The sequence below is a fragment of the Vollenhovia emeryi genome, unplaced genomic scaffold (genome assembly GCF_000949405.1).
Source record: "Vollenhovia emeryi isolate VEMERY1.0 unplaced genomic scaffold, V.emery_V1.0 DF939151.1, whole genome shotgun sequence".
Lineage (NCBI taxonomy): Eukaryota > Metazoa > Arthropoda > Insecta > Hymenoptera > Formicidae > Vollenhovia > Vollenhovia emeryi.
This window is the reverse complement of record NW_011967215.1, coordinates 1,879,197-1,895,882: the sequence shown is the minus strand read 5'-3', so window position 1 is coordinate 1,895,882 and position 16,686 is coordinate 1,879,197. Positions and strand designations below refer to the sequence as shown.

General features: G+C 47.9%; 2 protein-coding genes across 4 annotated transcripts in view; one reads left to right on the top strand and one right to left on the bottom strand.

Moving 5' to 3' along the window:
• LOC105565548 (peroxisomal leader peptide-processing protease) overlaps positions 1–16,686 on the top strand; it is a 73,988-nt gene that overhangs the window by 14,050 nt on the left and 43,252 nt on the right. Inside the window, exon 1 of one of the 2 annotated variants that reach the window (XM_012018838.1) lies at positions 137–391. The exons of the other annotated variant lie outside the window; for it this stretch is intronic. The gene's annotated coding sequence lies outside the window, so the exon portion shown is untranslated. Of the gene's footprint in view, positions 1–136; positions 392–16,686 lie in introns of those variants that run through there. 2 annotated transcript variants of the gene reach the window in all.
• LOC105565547 (ion transport peptide-like) overlaps positions 1–16,686 on the bottom strand; it is a 51,239-nt gene that overhangs the window by 10,524 nt on the left and 24,029 nt on the right. The gene's annotated exons all lie outside the window — the stretch shown is intronic.

Sequence of the window (16,686 nt, the reverse complement as noted above, 5' to 3'; positions counted from 1 at the left end):
TTGGCCCCCCGATCCCCGCTAATGGCGGCGGACCGCTCCCCCTCCCTCCCTCCCCCTACCCCCCCCCTCCCTCGGCCGGATTTAAGCCCGTGGGGCCTCTTATCTTAAATTTCCCGGTGCATTGACAACCGGACCACACAGAGGCATAAAGTGCACCGATATATGCGCCGCGAACCGTCGCTCTCGCCTCTGATACCGCCGGGCCGCGGGACGATAATTGTGAGCCGGCTTTAAAAAAAACGGTACAGCGTGGCGCACAGGGATCCGCCGCGCCGCTCGGGCCCCGATCTCACGAGGCGAAACATTCGACTTACTTACAGGCAGATTACACTATATTTTGCATCGGCGGACAGTGTAAGAAGCCGGGCCGTTCCCGCGAGGATCCCGACGTGTAAGTAATGGCGCTTTTTAACCAGCCGGTGTAGCGCGCGTACGCGACTTACGGCGGTATCGCCGCCGCCGCGCGATAACGCGCTGCAACGTGTTGATCGTAATTTACAGGGCGGAATCGGTCGGCTAATAAAGTAAAGCGGAATCCCTTAACTGGCGCGCTCGTCCGAAAAACCGCAACGTTCGTCAGGTATGAGGCCAGGATTTTCATTCGGGAACTCCCGAGTTTTTGCGAAAGCTTGACGTAAAAACTTATGAGCTCGATGTATCTGCAATCTTTGTGAACGAAGCGCCAGTTTTGGAGTCGATTAACTTTTGAAATGATCTAATCATTAGCGAAGTACGTGCCGGTTTACGCAGGACATTATTTTTGGTCCCCTCGAAAAATCGCGGTGTTAGTCAATTGTGATCGCAATTAAGGCGTAGAAATGCATTTCGCAAAAGCCTCGCGGAATCGTTGCGTCGCGTCGACATCAGCGTCGTCTCGATTGCGTCTCTCGCGAAAAATCGTCGCTATATTTAGACCGAACGGCCTGTGGGCGTAACAGAGATCGGGTCAGTGCAAGTCATACGTATTCCGCTCGCCGTATAAAGATTACGCATGAAATCCGCGCGAGAATTAATAGCCGTTCCGCAATATCGCACGATGACACAGAATCAAACGAAAAATGTCAAATGATAAAACGAAAATCAATGATCTTCCTATTTCACAGCATAAAATACTGGGGAAAGATAAATTTTGATTTCATTAATGAATATCAAGAGCCTCGTCAGTAATCCTTTTCTAAACTTCTTATTTCGTCCAATTAATTTTTGTGAACGTGATTATTTTGAGATAACAGAGAGAATCATTTTAATACGTTGATAATACATGGAGAGAATTTTCGTTTACAATTTACCCTGAAAATCATGTAATCGTGGAGCGACATGGCATTTTGAAGAACTTTGTCAGTTTTTTGAAATTTTACCATACATTTTACTAGTAAATATACTTGGTACACATTTTCCTAGTAAAATGTATGGTAAACTTTCAAAAAAACTCTCATAAAGTTCTTAAAAATGCCGTCCCACTATTACATAATTTTCAGGATAAATTTTAAGAGAAAATTCTATCTGTGTAGAGATGGAGTTTTTTTCAAAGTACAATTATGTGAAATCGCGAGTTTTGAGGACTAATTTAAGGAAGGGGCATGATAGTATTCTCGGTGTTGCATATCCGGACAAGCCCGTGTGTCCCTTTGTAGATGCCACTTCAGATTCGATTATGACGCACAATGTACGCGTCGTATACGTATGAAGGAAGGTAAAATACGCAGAGGGTGGCACGGCGAGGCGGACAGGCACGTAAAAAGGGAAAGAAAGAAAGAGCACGAAAGCGTGCCGAGGGGGATGCGCGAGGAGGAAAAAAGAAGTCAATGGAGACCAGTTGCTCGATAGGTGAGGTCTTTCCTCGGCTCGACCACGCACAGGTGTGCAATCTGCGGGGCTCCTTTGGCAAAAAGCCACACGCTCGCTTCGGCACTCTGCCCCGCGGCGGCTCGTTTGCGCATAGTATACAGGGTGTTCAGCTACGTTCGCGCTGCCCTCGAAACGCGGCGCGAGAAAGCTCTGCCGGTCGAACTGTAACTCAGAATTCTTTTTGTCGAATATGTTAAAGATCTAATCTGCACGGTCATATGCGTATACTTTAAATGTTTCCTTTTATCAGACGACAATGTGCAATTGGTGCGCGACATGGAAAAGTCGCCGCGCCTAATTTCTTCGCAGGCAACCTGTCGAGAGGGTCATTCTTTGTTAGCGGATCTCTTTAGAGGATCGGTGGAATGCGAAAGATGGTTTTCGAGGGTGGACAGGCCCCTCGCGGTCGGGCCCAAAAATCCGGAACAGTCGCGCCGAATCTAATCTCAATCCCCGATCGCACCGGCCCCCGGCTAGTGTCAACGACCTGCGCCCGCGGGGCCCGCTCGTCATCGCGATGACATTAAGAGGATCGGTGGTGCGCCCCAGGTAGAAGTATATACGCGTGCACCACGCGGACCCGTCATTACCTCGGGAGGAAAATAAAAGCGGGATAAACAGCGTAGGCCGAAAGAGCGGCGACTTGAAAAAGTCACCGCGTACACGCCGGTGGGGCCTTCCGCAAAAAAGCACCGCGGCAAAGGGGGATAAGAAGAAGCGGCGAAACGCGTGCAATTACCGAAACGCGTTCTCGGGGCTCCCTCGGGGAGAAGACGGAGGAGCGTCCGCGTGTCCTACACGCTCTCGTCGAGGGCAACGACGGGAAACGAGCGGGGACCGGGGGTCCGATCGGGCCCCGGAGAAGGATAACGAGAGGGGGAAAGAGAGAGGAGAGGGGAAGCCCGAAGAGAGCCGCGCGGCGGTATCGTTAGATATATAGCTCTCCTTGCCAGGTGGTCCTTTTCTCGTGCCGGATGACTCAATCCCGTGAGGAGTTGCCGGACGGGCTCTCGCGAGGGGGCCCCTCGCCCCGCGGTGAGGCCCCCGTGAGAGCGTGTGCGCCCGCACGATCGCCACGTTTGCGATATGCGTGGACGCGCGCGCGCGCACGCATATACGCACGGTCGGACACCGTGTAGCCGGTGTACACTGTGCGTCCCACGGTGGACCCGCGCGCTCGTACATCGCTGAACAGTAATGACTCGCGGCACGGTGGGCACGGCCGGCGGAATCGTTCCAGAGCCGGGAGATAACCGTCGGAGATATCTCTCGAAAGGCCTGTCACTGGGATACGAAATTTACGCATCGAAAATCGAGTCGGAGTGGCGAGTCCGGGCCTTGCGAGTTTATGCCGAAGATGCATTCTCGCGGCATAATAATCCGTTCGTTTTAATCGCACTTCGGAATCGTTTGATGAAATAATAATGCCCCGCAGTCCTGCCTCGTACGCCGCGATGGCGCGGAATTGTTGCGTTTCAAGAAAATGCCGACCGACATCTCTTACAAGAGTCCAACTATCGTTCGCGAAGGTTACGCTTATCCCAGTAATCGCCGCGTAATTATTACACCCAAGCTATCGATCAAGCCTACTTAGAAGTCGATCGGGTCAGCCGTTATTGAGATCCGATGATCCAAGGGCTTCTCGCGTACTCGCGTAAAGATGCATGGTCGGTCTTGCGCGCGCGATATTCGCTACGCTTATACTTGGCGCGGGAACACTACCCCATACAGCACACAAATGTTGAATCAACCTCTCAGAAAGGTTTCATTACAACATTGCATTATTGCATCAATGTTACGAAATGTAGATTCAACGTTGAAAAGATATTGCAAAAACGTCTAATGTCCGCTGAATTGTAATGTCTTGTAAACGTTACAATTCAACATTCAGAGAACACTGTTAAATTATACTGAGTTAACATTGGTCGCGCTTGGCAGAATATTTTTTACAACCGTTCGAAGGGCTGAAATTGAATTACTCCACTAAAATAATAATCCAATCTCAGCTCAGAAAATTTCTGACCGTTGCAAAAATATTATACATACATACAGTTCATAATTATACATTTTTCAAGTATCTATTTGAGTTTCAAAAAATAATAATTTGTTCAAGATTGTTTTAACGTTGCAGCAATATAAAGAATTAATGTACAAACATCAACTTAGATTCAACGTAGAAAAGATATTTATACTTCAACATTGCAACGTTCCAACAACATTATTTTAACTTTCTGTGCTGTATGGGTACACAGTTGAAAAATGTGTGTTAAATTTTATAGATATCACATGTCTCAAATGATCCACACAAATTTTTGTGTTAATTTAACGTAATATGCATATGTTAAATTAATATTTTAACACAAAATAAATGCAAATCTCAAAATAATTTGAAATAAATTTTGTGTGTATGTAAAAGTAACATATTTTTAATGACAAAATAAATTTAAAAAACGTATTTTTTACATTTTACAGATGTAATAAGTCAAATGACGGTTTGAAATTACTCTCACTTGTGTTATATATTATATAGAATAAAATTGACATTTTATTCTGTACACTTTAACAAATAAATTTTGTTACAAATAATACAGAACATATGTATTGTGTCAGATTAAAAATAAGTACACATTGTGTTGTTTCAACATTTCTTTTCAGTTATTTTAATAATTTTACATTTGAGGTCAATTAACACAAGAGCAATTACGTTAAATTACCACACGAATGTGTTAAACGTTTAACACAAAAATTTTAACCGGCATTTTTTTAAACAAGAAAACACAAATTTTCCAACCGTGTCTCTTGATGTCCTTGCTTCGAAGATTTAACGGCCGCGAGTGGTAATACAACAATCATCCGTCGTGCGGGGTTCAACACGCGTTCAGCTTCGCATTCTTTCTACCAGCTCGTGTCGCTTAGAAATGAACCGTCAGCAAAATAAAATGGTAAAATAACGTATCGAAATTGCGCGAACTTTCTCGATTACCTAATATAACGGACCTGTGCCGCGCGCGATGCACGCGGATCGGCGAAAGAAAGCGCGCCCGTGATACCGCCGCCCGTTCACCGCGGACGCACACACGCGTGCCGCGCGCGGCGGGGACGCACGCGCGCGCACCAGCCTGTGGCCGGATTGTGGTTTTTACACGCGTATGTGCGCGCGGACGACGAGGGAGGACGAGAAGGGGAGCGAGAAAAACGAGAAGGAGAGATCAAGATGTCGAGGCAACCGAACGAGAAGGCGAGAGGAGGGGCGGGCCCTCTAATTAGGCGGTCGGCCGCCGCCGCCGTCGGTATACCATGTACCACACATAACATATGCCATGCGATACGTGTGCTACACACACGCTATACGCGAAAGGAGGAGAGAGAGGGGGGGAGGGCGAAGAACGGAGACGAAAATACTGAGAGGGCGGCGGAACGAGGGGGCCCCCCAGGAAAGAAAGGAGGGAAAAAAAGGACGAGGCGGACCGTAAATCAAGCGGCAACGAGGCACTCTCCTTCTCTCCGGGGCCCCGCCGATCTCTTTGACGTCCGCGGACCTACCTGCCTACCATCCCGCGTGCTGCGTGCGCGTACGCGTACGTGAGTAATAATCCGCGCGTGTATGCAAACGGCCCACCGCCGCCGTGTTTCCTCCGAGCGTGATTCGGGCCCTCGATACGCGCCCAGAGTGGTGTGTCGACGGTATCGCTGCGAATGATTTTTCTCGCTGAAAAACGTATTATTAGAGAGGAGGAGAATCTTTTGACCCCTCCCCTCCCTCCCTCCCTAGCCGAGGGCGCCGTGGTGTTTTCCTACGCCGGGTGGTCCGCGGTTCAGTTGCGTTCGTTCTCTTTCTCTCTCTTTTTTTTTTCATCGATAAGAAAAGTGTCAATGACGCTACGAGCGCAAGGGATTCACCGGAAAGGAAATTGCTCGTCCCACGCACCCGCGAAGGGGATGTACTTGAAGCTGGGACCACCCTGCGTAAGAATCATGGCGGCGTTACGTTACGTAACTGCCTGCGCGTAGGCACTTGAGGATTTCTCCGAACGAAATGTCACGAAGGTATTCATTATCGACTAACGGCGATTAACTCTGCGAGCACCATAACTAGGCAAGAAACTGATCAGGGATCTACGTTCGCGCGATTTATATTTTTTATATATAGTAACTCTATATTTTATACCATAATTTTATTCTTTCGTTTCGGTTTCGCGCGCGCGCGTGCGTGTGTGCGCGCAACAGCGCAAAGTTCGCGGGCAATTATTTCTCTCGCGACGGACACGGGTAAAATAATGCTTCCTGTCTAAAAAGTATTCTCGTGGACTAGCCAATGATCTACCAATGCTACATGATCGTCGCTCAGCGCATATCCGATCGTTAACGCGACGTGAGTCATTAAAGCATTCATTCCGGCAAGATCGGGAGGTCGGACCGTACACGCGCTGCGTAGAAAAGCCTCCGAGAAGATAAAGGAGAGAATTCGAAGGACCTGACCCGTGGCGGGGCGGGACGTTACCCCATCGAGGCCACCGCCAATTATTTTCGTGGAAACGGACCTCGGGGCAGGAAAGGCGAAGTCGCTTTGTTGCCCGCCGTCGTCGCGCTGGGACAGACGGCGGTGGCGGCGGCGGCACCAGGCATCGTAGCAAAATCGATGACGTCAATCCCACTCGCGATAATTATATAAGGACGGTTCTATTGGCCTTTACCGACCTTTGCGCGCTCGCGCGATGATTAAATGCTAAGCGATTCCGATCGGCATGACGCTCCGCGCGGCCCATTAATCGAGGCGCGAAATTTTTCACGGGAGAGAGACGCACTCGCGGCGTCCTCGCACAACGCGAGATCTCCCTGGTCGAATCGATTTATCTCCCCAACACCGCCTCCGGCTCCTCTCGCGCCGTGTGCGTCTGTAATTAGCGACGATGATGTTACCTTCTGATACCGGGTCGCTGCAGTTGTATCACCCTGCGGTCGAGACAGCGAGTCTCGGGTTTCGCTGGGAAGAGAGATCTTTGGCGCGTTAGGTGAACGGAGTACAAGTACACGTCGATATATTTCATAAATAATTAGTAACGCGTCGCCGATCCCTCCGCGCGAGTCATTTCACTTCCGCTAATTAATTAAAATTCACGCCGCCCGTCGCGAGGATCGCGCCTGATGAAACAGGAGATTCACGCTCGTCCCTGCATGACTTTATTGTTAAAAGTGATTCAAGGTTGGCAAGTAGAAACGCCACCGCTGCGCGCATTAAGGCCACTGCACAAATATTAGCATACGCACATAGATTTGATCCGCGCGCGGTCACATTCGCTCGCCGCCCGTATACGGTAAAAAGAACTTGCGATTTTCGTTACATATAACGGTAATAAAATATACTCGATGGACAGACTAAATAAGAAATATTAATTGTTAATTTTTTTTGCGTATCCGTAACAATTCTCGTTTCCTAGTGCGAAGAAATGATACGTCCTTCTTGAAAGACGGTCGTAGTCCTTTTCAAAATTCCACTTTCTATATAGCCGATCGTTATACACCCACAAAAAAATTTTCGGATTCAATGCTATTGCACTTGAGTATATCATAAAATAGGATCGATGTAGCGCCAATCATATTTATTATAGAGAAAGGGATATTTTAATCTTAAATGAAAAATTCTGAAATCTAGGATAAAATGATAGTACGTATCGCCTTTTGTCGAATATCGTGGTGCCAACTTGGTGCGTTGTAAGATGGAGGGAAAATTTGTTCTAAACGCAGGAATATGTAAACTTACATTTATATAAGTTACTCTCGTCTCAATATAGTAATATTGGGAATACATTACAGGGATGATTGTACTGTGTTTTATGTCTGACGAGTCGGCGCGCGGTTCTCGTTTTTCGAATACTGTCACGTAGGTGGCATTCGGGAATCAACATCAGACTGTTTATTGCGAATAGTGTTTCCATATGCCTCGGTGGTCGAATTGGTTGAGACGCCTAGCAAGAGGGAAGTCCAGGTCCAGGTTCAAACCCTGGCTGAGGTAATATTCTTCGCAATAAATTTAAAATATGAAATATTTAGACATTAACACCCTGCCACGGCTCTTAGTCCTTTATTCCTTCAAATTTGTGTTTATCACATTTGAGCCATACGAATTTGATCAATATAGTAAGTCAATCTTTTTGAATTCGATAGAGGAGAATAAGAATTGTTGATTTTATTTTGATATTGTCTTATTTTTGTACTAAATGAGGTTGTGAGAAATATAAATGCGTCAAGAATATTTTTTGTCTCGGTAACAGAAATCCTTTTTGAGGGTGTAACGCGTGTAATCTAGTAATCGCGTCCGGTATAGACAAGAGACCACCGAGATCGGCAGCCGATCGTAAAGACGGCCGGATAGCGTCGTATAAAGCTCGCTCCGGGTGAAAAATACATCCCGCTTGCGTACAAAGAGTGTCCGGTAAACGTCAATCACGTGTCAAGTCAATAATCATATTTCTCGTCGATGGGACACGACTGGTTTCCCGTCGCATGCGGCAACATTATCAATTCAAACGGACACTTCTATCTACCGCCGATATCTCAATTAATTACTAACCGCACGCGGATCTCACGGCCGTAACTCGCGTCCGAGAATTAAAGTGCTGGTGATGATTCTTTTTCCTTGGTTACTAAATCGCTCGCCTTTCGAGCCTATCAAGAATTTGTTTCTCTCCTGGGGGGATTCTTTTCGCCACGTACACGCACCAGCATAAATGCTGTCCCTATCCTTGTGAGGTGCACGCACACAACTAGAGTCCCTGTAGTTGTGTGCGTGCACCTCACAAGGAATAGGGACAGCATTTATGCCGGTGCGTGTACATCAGCAATAACGTGCAATCTATTGCAGCGAGTACAAAGCACGGTTTAATGAAGAAATTTCCTTTCTCTTTTGTCCATTTCTATCAATGCAGATTAACTTCAAGCTCGGTTAAACTTTCTTTTTATCTTTTTCTAGCTCTAGGAATTGGAAAAAGATGGAAAGTGAATTAAACCGATATAAAAAAAAATTAAACTACATTGGTAGAAGTAGGCATTTATCGTACAATTTCCCTTTCAAAGAAATTACTCCTGTACGATCCTGTCGTCCTTTGAAAATATACTATGCGCGTGTTATATCTCGGCTTTTGTACGCAGACAAGAGAGTGAACCCTCGCGCCCACAGACGATACGCTTATCGGCCGCTATCGACCCTTTGATTTCGCCCTTTTTCGCGCGCGATCGACGCGGGCGGGGGTTCGCGGCCTCGGTGCGCTCGGAGCGGCGCGCACCATCGGGCAATGCAGTGGAATTAATGAGCACACCTGTGGGCCGCGTGCGCGCGTACACGGGTGACGTATGTGACGCACGTAGCCGCGCGCCGCGTCGATGGGCTTCACACGCGCGTGCATTCGTGAAGGAATGCTCAACAGGTGTGCCGCGGACCCTCTGCGCGCGCTCACGCCCTTCCTCCGATCGCCAAGCACACGCACACGCACGTGCGCGTAATCGCGCCGTTGTAGGAATCGCGACACCGACGGATCCGCGGGAGGACTGTTTCCTTAAGGGAGACGACGCGATCCTACGCGAAAAACGCGGGAAGCGGAGCTCGAAGGATGAGACATTTGGAGCAGCGGCGTCTCTCTTCGAGATACAGTATCAATTTTTTCACTCTACAGCTACACCAATTGTCTCGAACTTCGGTGGTCGTTAAAAAACAAATATTACGGCAATGCTCTTTTCAAAGGCCTGTGTCCACGATGCTAGAACTTGGTCCAAGTTCTGGTTTCGTGAAATGTGTAGCCAATCGACCTGCAGCTATTCCATAAAAGCTGCAACTTGGACCAGGTTCTAGCATCGTGAACACAGGCATTTAGACACGCCCGATTAACTTAAGCCCGCGCGGTACTATTTTGACTACTGGATTGCTCGAGCCTTAAGTCACCTGATCTATTGTAAAACTCTGCATCACTATTGGCTCTCGCAACGAGTCCAGCAGGCAGAATAGTATCGTGCGCCGTTGGGTTTATTATCTCCGACGAGGACAGAGAGGCTGGATTTCGCGAGTGGCGTACAAAACGGCGCGTTGTCCGCCGCAGACCGTCTCTCGCGTCCCCGCGGCACGCGAACGGGTGCAACGAACCTCTCTCCGCCGCAGCCTTCGAAGAGGCGTCGCGAGAGAAGCGAAAAACATCGGAATCGAAGCGCACGCATTGTGGCGATCGGCCAGGCCAGGTTGCGCAGCGGTTCGCAATGAGAAAGGTGCTCGAGACGAAACATCGTCCGGCGTCATCCCCTCGATGCCGCGCTCGCGTACTCTCGCATCCCTTTCCGCTTCCCCTCGCCCAGTCTCTTATCAGGGTGCAACGAACCTCGGCGTTGCGACCGCGAGGTTCAATTTCGGATCGGGCGGGCTCAATAAACCCTGAATAATTGCTGCGGTACACGAGCAACTAATAAATCATCTCGGCCTTTGCGACGCGGTAAATCGCGTTCCTTAATAACGATAAAACGAGTAAATAACTTTCTAAACGCGATGCAACGCCCGTCACTCCTTCGCTACTATCAAGATTCTCGCGGACGAGAACTGCTCCTTTTGCGTTCGCTACCCTGTACTTGAGTGGGCTCTCCAAGGCGAGACTTTCTACCGTCGAACTCCCGCGGGTTTCATCCGCAACAGAGAGCCTTCTGTCTTTCTGGCGCGTCGTGCATACGCGGCGTGAATACGCCGGGAGATGCGCGCGAGCGGCGGAGATAGGGGGGGCCGAGGGATTCGCGCGATTTATTTACACGGTCCCCGGAGAGTACCTAGGCTGGTACGCGTCAGCCTCTAGAGATGCGTTAACCCCGTTGCGTTGGAATTCGCCAGCGGTCGTGCTCTTATCGGTAGCGATACTCCGCGGTCACGTTTCCTCGACGTCGAGAGGATTATCGAGAGCGCGTCGCGCGCGCGCCTGAGAAAATGGCAAGGAATCAACGCGATACGCCGCGACGTTCGATCTTCCGAGATATCGACCAGGCGATCCGAAGATCATGAGATTGCTAATCATAAAGGAGTTCGCGTCGAATATACCAGGGATGTGAGTGTCAGCGCGCGCGACCTCTTCCCCCGTGCTCCTTATTTACCCGATTGAACCCTTAGAGGGCCGGCCACTATAGTCGCCAGGAGCAAATTTGAAAACTTTGCGGAACGTCCCGAGTCGAAATTTTGGCTCTATGTCGAACCTTTAATTCTATATTATATAGCAGGACCTAAGGCAGTAAAAGAGGTCGAACTGCAAGTATAAAATTTACTCCTGTTTTAAAACTGACAGTGTCGGAAATTGCTACTTTTGCCAATTTAGCATTAAAATGGGTCCTTTTAAGTAGGAGCTAAGGTAAATTTTTAGAATTAAAAATTCAAGGGAGGAGTAAAAAATTTTATGTCATCAAAGTATATTATTGCTGGTCTATGTAGGTGTATAGATCAGCTAAGTAGGTGAAAATTATCCTTAAAGGTGTCAAAATAGTACCAAAATTTCGACACGGGATGTATATTACATATATGCATAAATTTTCTGCTTAAAAAATTATAAATTTCAATGGAAAAATGCCGGCCCTCTACAGATTAAATGTTTAGGGTTTTCAGAACGACATCCCGAGTCGAGTACTTGGTCCCGGAATGGGCCTCAATTATTCTATTCTGTCTCCATTTGGACCTCGGAGTCGTTTTGAAACTCCAATTTGAGGCCCAGATGAGTAAAACAATCGTGTCTAACCTCATTCTAACCCTCAACGAGTATGTAATAAGGTATTTCACCCTCTTTGAAACCTCTCGGGCCGAAGAGGATCTACCGAACCTCTGTTGATTACACTCGCATCGGCCTCTTTGCTGCTAAGAGGGAAATAGCGACTCAGCCCAGCCGAGGTGAAAAATTCAATATATTTTCTCCGACACAAGGACCTTAGTTCGATCTCATTGCTCCCGATTAAAAAATTACACGAGACTAAGCTATTCGACCCGGGATCCCGTCGCGATTTCATCGCTGGACCGTCGTCGTTCTATCGGCGAAAGAATGCGCGTACTATCTCGCGTATATAGGGCAGAACCGGCTCTGTCGGCCGCATCTCTGCCGTACCAGCTTCTCATTCCACTCGTACACGTCGCGTATGTACACACGCTGAAATGTTGCACTGCCATCCGCTATAGTGGAGACGGCATCGAGAGGGATGGAGAGGCATTCTCTTAGAAACTTGGGCCGCGAAAGGCCGCTTCCTGCACGGCGTCGACCGTAATTTACCGCGAATGATCCTCGTAATGCACGAGCGCGGGAAGACGATGTTACTCGAGAGGAAGATACATTAGCATACTTAGCGGTGCACGTTAATGATATCTTCATTCGGCATTCAATAAGTAAAAAACGTTGGCCGAAGCATCGCCGAAGACACGCGAAGAATATTCGCCGAGGAGTCCTTGGGTCCTTGAGAATAATCATGATCGGTAACACTCTGTCATAGTCTTAAAGCGGAATTAAGTAAAGCCAACGGCACACGATACTATTTTTCCTACTGGATTACTTGCGAGATCCAACAGGGATGCAGAGTTTTAGATCGCGTGACTTGAGGCAAAATCCCGATTGGTTCTCGCAAGAAATCCAGTAGGAAAAATAGTATCGTGTACCGTTGGCTTCAGTTTTCGTTCAGTCAGCGAGGAACCAACCAACCGATACGAAGCTATTTAAAAGAAGAATTGACGAAGGCTGATTGACAATTTCCTCAATATTACTTCGGCATATATTCACGGGACAGATCGAGGTCTGCGTTAACGTTTTTAAATTTATCAAAATTTTCTTTCCTTCCGAAATTTCACGCCGGGGGATAATCTCGAAAACTCGTTAGTCCGCGGGGACAGTGTCTAGATGGCAGCAGACCGAGCCGACGGGAGAAACGCACGGGGACGGTCGCCTCCGCGCTGCAAGGGGACCGCGGCCGCACCGGCACCGTCACTACTACTACTACTTCGCGGCGACGGCCGCGATCGAAGTAGTGGGGTATACCGGTGTCCCGGCAGACAGCTTGGCGTCCTACGGTTCGCATTACGAGAAACCGTGCCTTTCTCCGTCTTTCGCCTCCTCTCGCTTCGTACTCGCCGCTCGCGGTACCGGATCTCTCGCGTTCCTGCTCGCGCGCTCGACTCGCCGCTCTCCGCCCCGCTCTCCGGCTTTCGGCGACGTCGTCTCGGCTCTCGGTTTCTCCCCGAAGGGAGTATCTCTACCCCTCTCGACGATTTCTTACGATTTAAATCCCGCGTATACTCTTGCCCTCGGCGACGTATTCTCTTTAATTATAAAAAAAAACTATCTATCTTTCCCAACGCACGTGTCGAGTGAACGAAAGATCGATACGAGTTGATCGATTATTAAATTAATAAAATTCGTATGGCTCAAATGTGATAAACACAAATTTGAAGGAATAAAGGACTAAGAGCCGTGACAGTGTTAATGTCTAAATATTTCATATTTTAAATTTATTACGAAGAATATTAGCCTCAGCCAGGGTTCGAACCTGGACCTCCCTCTCGCTAGGTGATCAATTGTTATTTTCCACGTGACAGTTTTCAGTAATTAGGACGTTTTAGCAATGGTAGGAATGGAAATGAAAAATGATCGACCTGTTTAAACGAGACGCGAGTTACACTGGGGTGATTTTTTTACGATTTGAAAGAAGCAGCGCCGCGGTTTTTGCACACTGAGAAAAAAGAACTGTTGAGTCAAGAAAATATTTCGTGATTCAACTATATGCTGCACTCACGGGCTGTCAAATATTTGTTAATTAAAAAATATATATATATTTGAATAAATCATGTATGTTTAATTGAACAACATATATATTAGAATTAAATATTGTTGTATTGACGTACTGTTAACTAAACATATTTAGTGATATCAACAATTTTTTTTCTCATTGTACGGTTAATTCTCATGTATCGATGTGCGCATTTGTACCGAGAATGAACGCGAAATGACGAGATACTAGAAAGATGTCAAGTGAACGCCATTCATTGGACACCCCGCGTTGTTTGATACGTTTGATACGTAACGAAGAGGTCGATTTCTCTCTCTTTGCCCGCTTCTTTTTGCGCTTTTTGCCGCCGACCGAAGGCCAGCTGGTCGAGGCTCCGCGCGATTTCGAGGATCGACTAGTTATCGACGTGCGCGAGCCGAGCCGACGTCCCTCGACCTGGCGCGCAAAGCGATAGGGGAGTCTCGTAAGAGACTCTTCGACGTTGATTTCGCGGATTTTAAGCTCGAGCGCGGATCCACGCGGCGGTAAAAGCGATCGGGCTCGCTCGCGCGTGGAGGACGGACGTGGGATCACACGCGTGATCTCCCATACGTGTCGTCCGATACGCGTAATTTACGTCCGATCGAATGGCGGCGCGATACCGAGACTCCCCGAGAAAGCTTAAGACGGATAAATCACTCCGCGGGATGAGATAAATAATTGATCGTAACGGAACGCGAGATGTACGTGTATCCTTGCGCGGGCAAGGATACGGCGGTCGCCGTAATAGGTCTCGTTTCCTGTCTTCGAAATGTAGGTTCGCGAGAGATCGCGCTGATCGATGGCCATTGATGGCCGTAGTGGAACCTAAAAATAGCTCCGCCGGCCAGTGTCGAGTGATTCTAATCCGAGACGTCCGAGCGTGAAACTTAATGACTGATCTCTCGCGAAGCGTGAACGATCGACTGGCGATCTGGAGAAATTACTTCATCATTCTATTAATTTACGGTATTGAAAAAAAGTATCTCAATGCAAACGCGTGTTACGCATCACTTCGTACTAATCTATATATAAATTTACGAGATTATGACCGTTGTTACTTTTACGATTGCCAGTTGCGTTTACTTTTACTTCGGCGGCAAAATTACGCGCGCATTTTGCGGACATTAATTATAGTTAATGCATACAATTTAGCCATTTATCCATTTATGCAATATAAATGGAATATATCTCGCCGTATATGCGTGTCTCTTGCGCGCTACTGTGATATGACACATGACTCCGACGATTAGACCCCGCCTAATCTATCGGCAGCGATAACTAGCGACCCGCGGCATCGCGATTACGTTTCGCGCCGCGATTTTCACACGGGGGTCAATAGCACCGAGCAACTGCTCGCTCGCCGACGCCTAAACATTTCGACGAGCGCTCTTTACCGAGAACACCCGATCGAGGGGCGGAATCGCGCGGCGTAATGCAATTACCGCGGCTCGACTCGTAAAGCAAACTGTAAAACGTCGCGCTGCGGTAAAATGCATTCCCCGTTCTCTTTAAATAGCAGGCGATGTCGCGTTCGCGATGCCGATACGCGCTAAGTAAAGGACGCCGCGATTATATTTGCGGATCTCTCCCTGAAGAAATGTCAGCGTGCAGAAATGAAACGACGAGTGGCCTCCGGCCGAGGAAATTACGAAATTCTCTCTCTCTCGTCTCTCTATGGCCGCGTTCGCTGTCCGCGGATTTAATCGATCATAAGCCTTTCTGCCGCGCTTCGCACACGCTCGCGGATATTTACAGTATCGCTCATGGGCTCTCGTGTCTCACTCGAAGAGACATGTTCTTGGATCTGTTACGAGAGGCTGGATAAAGTCGCGAGGCTGCGATGTATTTTATAATTGTACAGCAAGCTCGATTGAAAAATACGATGAAAACGACTGACGATGGACTACCGTGAATTGTTATTTCGAGTTAATTGAGTCAGTTTCTTTTTTTTTTTTGGTATTACGGAAGATGAAGTTACACCTTCCGCGATTCTTTGGCGAACCGATCGAGTCGCGACGGTGAGATTACGAGATCATAAAACAGTCGCACGCTCGACTTCTTCTGGGTCGGCAGATGTTTAGGAAAAAGCCCGTTACGTACTTCCGGGAAGACCATCGAACGCGTCAATCGTTGACCTCCGTCGTCGTTTTTTCTTCCGGTCCTTCCTCGAAACAGTCGTTACTCTCCAATTCCCAGCCTTTCGTTCATGCAAAAGTCGTGTGGAAGCACGACGCTGTTCCCTTGATTCGATCTGCCTCATCTCTTACCGAGGCTTAGTGTCTCCCGGAGAATAAATCACCGACACCCGGGAAAATCAGTTTCCCCGGTTTTTCTCTTTAATAATCCGTTCGAATTCACATCACGCGTATAATTTTTGAGATTCCGAAATAAGCGATTCGTTTAAACTTCACGATTTCGCCCTGAAATTGCCTGAAAACTTTTACACGCATTAAGTCGCGTGTACCTCCCGCAAATTGTACCTGTGAGTCAGTTGCAGGTCGCAATTGTCTTTCACGAACGATTCATTGGAATTATTACGTGGACTAGCAAATTATCCGTTTATATATAAATGAAAGAAGCAGAAATTAATCGTGAGTAAAGTAGGGATTCCGAGCCTCTTTAAACGATCGCGTCAGATACGCCTCGGAACGCGAATTCTCCACACCTGTTAAGGCGCCGCTGCATTTAGGCCATGTTTAACGGGTGCTAGCTCACACACCGGAGAAGAACGCATGCATGTACGCTTACGTGCGCGCGCGTGTGTGTGTGGGTCGCCGAAGCGTGAATCGGCTGACGTTTGGCCCTCGCCCAGCTGTACGAGAGCAAAAGATTCTCTGAATGAACTCTAAAGATAGACCCCGTAACGCACGCCCTTCCCTTTCACCGTTTCGTCTCGTCTTCCTCCTCAACCTTTACTCGAACTCTCTCTGCCCCTTAAATTTCGTCAGTAGAAGCCGCTGGAGCTACGAAGCTACACCATCTGCCTTGCATTTGTTCTTGCGCCTCGTTCAGCAATTATTTTAATACAATTAAAGGGATGCT